Here is a 5393-nt window from a genome sequence, read left to right on the forward strand (position 1 = left end):
GTAATGTTTTCTTTTGATATGTACGATTGAAGAGTTGATTTTGATTTCCAATACTCGTCAATTTACTAAATTTCCCATGTGTTTACATAAAAATATGCTTAACACAAATGTTATATTTTTTGTTTGTTTGTTTTGAAAATATACATGGAAAGGCGACACTACTACTATTACATCAATGATGATTCTAATGATTCTTTGACTTACACGCCGCTTCACCTTAAAAAGTCTTTTTGGGGATCCCAATGGAAAGAAAGAAGTCTTCATTATTAACATAATGTCTCAAATGTCTATATTACCTGAGATGCTGTCTTCTAAACTTATTTATGGTTCATAGTGCTGTGTTAAGTGTGTTTAGAGTACCTATACCTAAATACAACACCAAGGTAATGGCTGATTTTTTCAACATATTATGCCTATATATTTTCAAACGTGTTTGCAATAATTTGGCAGAATTAATTTCATCAATAAAAATTTCATCTGCCTGTTAGTTCAATAATAAAAAAATGAAGATAGTGCCTTTATAATACATACTTAAATTTTTAGCTACCGTAAACTTGCTGCTTGTAAACTTTATATCAGTACGTGCAATGCATTCAAGCCCCACATTAACATCACAAATGCTTTCAAGCTTTCAAAAAAATAGCATTATTCTCAGTTCTATATGCGCATATAAGGCCATTACAATTTATACGATTCTTTTTGGTCATAAATAACATTTAAATAAATAATTTATACAAAACAAAATAAAAGAAAAATAACAATTAAATTTATCTGAACAATCAGCTTACCATTCCACCAGACAAATTCATTGTTACGCAAACGGTTGGTAACACAATCCATTGAAGCATTTATAGATTCAAACAGCAGCGGTTTTGGCAAAGAAAGCTCTCAGCTAATAACTGTGGAAGTGCTCATAAGAACACTAAGCTGAGAGCCGGCTCTGTTCCAGTGAGAACGTAATGCCTAGAAGAAGAAGATTCAAACAGCTCTATATAAGATTCAACAAGCTCTATATAAGCAGTTTTAGTACATATAATTTATTCGTAAATACATTGAAAAGTAAATAAAACTCGATAACAAAACCAACATGGATGTGAACAAGTGGAAACAAACTTTAAAAAGTGGAAATTATAGACGGAAAGGGAATGCCTATCGAAAAACAGATAATTTGAAGTGTGATGCTTCTGATAACATTGATATTGCGGCTGCTAGAATACACGAATCTGTATCTTCAAATTTCACGTGTCCAAATGTATCCATGGAATGCGACGATATAAGCTCTGTTGATTCCGAAGATACTCATCGTTCAGAGTGGAAGAATTCTTAGGCCCCTTTCTGAATGAAGTACCGTAGTTCGGGGTGTAGTTGATGAACTATAAATACACTATTCAAATAAACTATCTCATTTATTCCAGATTTGTCTTCTGAACCCAGTTTAGAATTTGCATTGATGATAAAAATTCATTTTCAACGGAGAAAATGTTCTATTCGTGAACAGGTTGCCGATTTCAAAGAAAATTGCCTACATTTAGGCGTTTAATGTGGTTTATTCTGTAATTCACAAGGGGGTGGCAAGAGCCAATAATTACCAACCCAACATCAATTCAACATGGCGTCCAGTGTTCTTGTTTTGATTATTTTGGGATGAACAAAACAAAGTTTTTATGGGTAAGAGACATCAATGATACCTCGCTGATGCATAAAACAATAAACAAAATGATGAACAAATGAAAAGCCTATTCAAATACGACGATTTTATGCGATATGTTTAATTGCCAGAATCTAGCACTAGCAGCATATGAGCCGTATACTCGAAAATCAGGAGCAAGGTTAGGGCAAACCGACCAGAAAGTGGGTACCAAAACGCGAAGTACCAAAACGATGTGAGGAAGAGCCAAAATGTATGCAGTATGACAGTCGTGTCAGTCCCCTGGTAATTCACAAACTTTAATTCCAAAATTTACTGGTTAATCAACAAGTTGGAAGATTTTTAAGACTTGATTCGGATTCAGTGACCCCATATTAAATGAATAGCATGTCTCTTGATTTTCGAAAACCTATCACATTTATCTATCAACTTTACCCCAGAATCAAAAACTTAACTTTTTGATTTCTAAAAATTATTTTTGTTAATGTTATACCATTTTGTCAATTTATTTTACATCATTCCATAAACATTCAACCAGTACTGGTTTCAAAAATATTTTGGATATAATACATGCATCCTACCAGATCTTATTGATCAGAACCTCTCAAAAGTGATCAACTTCACCCCATTTTACGGTACTCCCAATATTGAAATCGGTATGATTCCCGATTGATGGATTTACGTGATCTGTTAAGGTGATTATAAAACGAAGCCACAACTCAAATTTTCAAGAGCACAAGACTTGAGAACCAAAAAGCGCTCCGAGTTGAAAATCTATCCCATTGGTCACTACCAGCAAGCAAGCAATTTGATTGGTTTTCAATGCGATCTGTTGTCTGATACTCTCGTCTTGTGCACTTGAAAATTCGAAGTTTGGCTTCGTTTTATAATCACTTTAAAGTCCGAGCGTTTTTTTGTGACTCGCCAGGTAGAGAGTTCGTGAAGGGTAAATTTCATTTGATATTTCTACATGCGTTGAAGTTCTAATATGTTCTCACTAATAGTTCAGGAGTAGTAAATTTCAACGCCTTTCATGGATGTTTAAAATGTTGTACCATTGGGTAACACTCGACACTACTCCGAACAAACATTTTCCCTCAAACACTTGCCGCCAAAAGGACCGATAACGATTTTCGATCTGATGTCAATAAAGAGCACTAACAAATTTACAAAATTCGTAAAAACGGAAAAATCAAAAAGTATCCCGTTGTTTCGTCGCTTCTTCGATTGTCAATCGATATAATAGAAGACGTGATTGTGGCAGATTCGCTGCACCTGTTGCAACTTGGTATTATGAAAAGATTGCCTCTGTCATACAAAGACGGCCAAAATGGAAGCGACGAAAGTAAATGGCCAATTAGAGTCAGAATGGGTAATGGTAATGGAGAAAATATCGAAATTCTTAGAACAATTAAGCTTCCAATAGAAATACATAGAGCAATGCGTGGAATTGATTATTTAACCTAGTGGAAAGCATCTGAGTGTGCATCATTCTTACATTACATTGGTATTATTCTTCTTAAGCATTTTATCAACGAGGAGCATTTTCATAATTTTTGCTATCTGTTTTGTGCAGTAACAATTTGTTCAGCGAGCTATTATGAACCATATTTGCCTGTTGCTCAAAATTTATTTGAAGAATTCATTTTTAATTATTATGCGCCATTCAAATCCATTACCAGCAATATTCATCCGTTCGAAAACCAACTATTTCAGATAAATAAATTAGTCAGGGACCCAGATAGCCGTAGCGGTAAACGCGCAGCTATTCAGCATGACCAAGCTGAGGGTCGTGGGTTCGAATCCCACCGGTCGAGGATCTTTTCGGGTTGGAAATTTTCTCGACTTCCCAGAGCATAGAGTATCTTCGTACCTGCCACACGATATACACATGCAAAAATGGTCATCGGCATAGTAAGCTCTCAGTTAATAACTGTGGAAGTGCTCATAAGAACACTAATCTGAGAAGCAGGCTCTGTCCCAGTTGGGACGTAAACGCCAGAAAGAAGAAGAAATTAGTCAGATCAGGTTAACTTCCATTACAGCAGATTGTAAACCGACTTACCAAAAAGTATAGTTTTCAAGGATCTGTTGTTTTCCTGTTTTTAAAAATCCATTGTCATCTGATCGCGATACATTTTTTTGCGTGCACTTGACTTGTGAGTTTACTTTAGCTGGGAAATTTCCTGACAAATGGTTTCTAACTAAAGAAAGTAATATCGTTGCTATGTAATTTGGAATTATAAATGATATTTACGGAGCAGAAATAGCAGATTTTGAAAATCTATTCGATTATCCATTAAAATCTCCTTATTTGAATGCCTATGAAGCAAACAAAAGCTACATGCTTCTGGAAACAAAGTTATACGACTTCGAAGAAATCTTATTTAAATTAGTAGCGGTAGTGGTGTTGGATGAAACAGCATTTATTTCTCTGTTGCATACATTACCTGTGTATGAACGATTGTAATGTTTGGCGATCGTGTTCGTTTATGTATTAGTTTTTAATAATTAAATAATTGTAAATGGAATTTTTGGAATAAAATATATGAAAAATAGTATATTGTACTGATTGCATTTGTTGGAGTTCTTATTCAAAAAGATACATAGGGTTAACAATAGCAACTCATTTCCGGTGTTTCATTCAGCGGGAAGAAAACCATCGTAAATGACGTCCACATTTTCGTCGATATAGTTTTAGACGAATGATTTGGCGATAATGTATGATCTGGTTCAATAGCGAATTCTTGTACAATTATATCTGATCCTTCATCGATGATTTCTGGAGCAATCTCATGTGTTGTTGTTGTTGCTTAGGCCTTATTCGTTTTCTGGCAACAGAAGCTCGAGTGCCCTTGATATCCTCAAAATGAAGAATAGGCGTTCTTAGTCCGGAATTACTTTTTGTTTCCTTATACTGGGGCTGTGAATGTGATTTCGGCAAACAACGTATCTTCATGGCATGGTCTTCGCGATTTCCAGAAGTCTTCAAAAACGATTCATCTAGATCAGAAGTGTCTTCCATGTCAATATCACCTTGATCAAAACCCGTGCATGGATGCGGGGATGAAAATCCTGGACGCGATGCTGAGCTTGATTGAATTTGCTTGAAAAGTTCCGCTGCTGTCGTTGTTTTGCTCAATTTTTTCTTTGGTTCGTAATCGTTAGTGTCCGATTAGATTTCCATAAGTTTCAGCTCTCGGAATGCCTGGTGGAACACACAAAACTGTAACACTACTTTCATCTAATACTGAACAAAGTTTTGACTTACCTCTGAATAAAGAGAAAAATTATTGCGCTTGATTTTGCATCAGTATGTCTTCAACACTTTATTATCCGCTGAAATTTTCGTTTTTTTTGCTTTTTTGTGTAGTCGATAACCAGATACTCCTTTTGGCCAGAAGCAAAGATCATAACCATCTCCTTGGCCATCGCCTTGGTCTTCATGCTTCCAGCCGTTTTTCAGGACCCAGCGTGACAGCAAAACAGAGAGCAGCACTTCTTCCTATTCGATGGTCTGCACGATCGCGTAATTGTTTGCCGTCATACCTTCTATATTTCATAGAAAAAATGTGAAGGATTATTTTGATTCTTGCAAAGTGGGACACAACTTGCTTGTGCTATGCGAATTATGAAATCTTCAAATTAACATCAAATGTTGAGAAAATATGCTTCAAAATGTAAAATTTGTTTTCACACGCAGTGGTTTTGTTTGACACGTCAAACAAAAGATGGGTGGAACTCT

The 5393-nt window shown here is 35.5% G+C and overlaps 1 long non-coding RNA gene across 1 annotated transcript; it reads right to left on the bottom strand.

Annotated features, from left to right (window-relative positions):
- Window positions 1–4179: 4179 nt before the first annotated feature.
- Window positions 4180–5393, bottom strand: LOC110679326. The gene is made up of 2 exons (XR_002502394.1): window positions 4920–5393; window positions 4180–4856 (listed from the first exon to the last, which is right to left on the bottom strand). It is a non-coding gene; the product is annotated as an uncharacterized LOC110679326 (long non-coding RNA).

The sequence above is a fragment of the Aedes aegypti genome, chromosome 3 (assembly GCF_002204515.2).
Source record: "Aedes aegypti strain LVP_AGWG chromosome 3, AaegL5.0 Primary Assembly, whole genome shotgun sequence".
Lineage (NCBI taxonomy): Eukaryota > Metazoa > Arthropoda > Insecta > Diptera > Culicidae > Aedes > Aedes aegypti.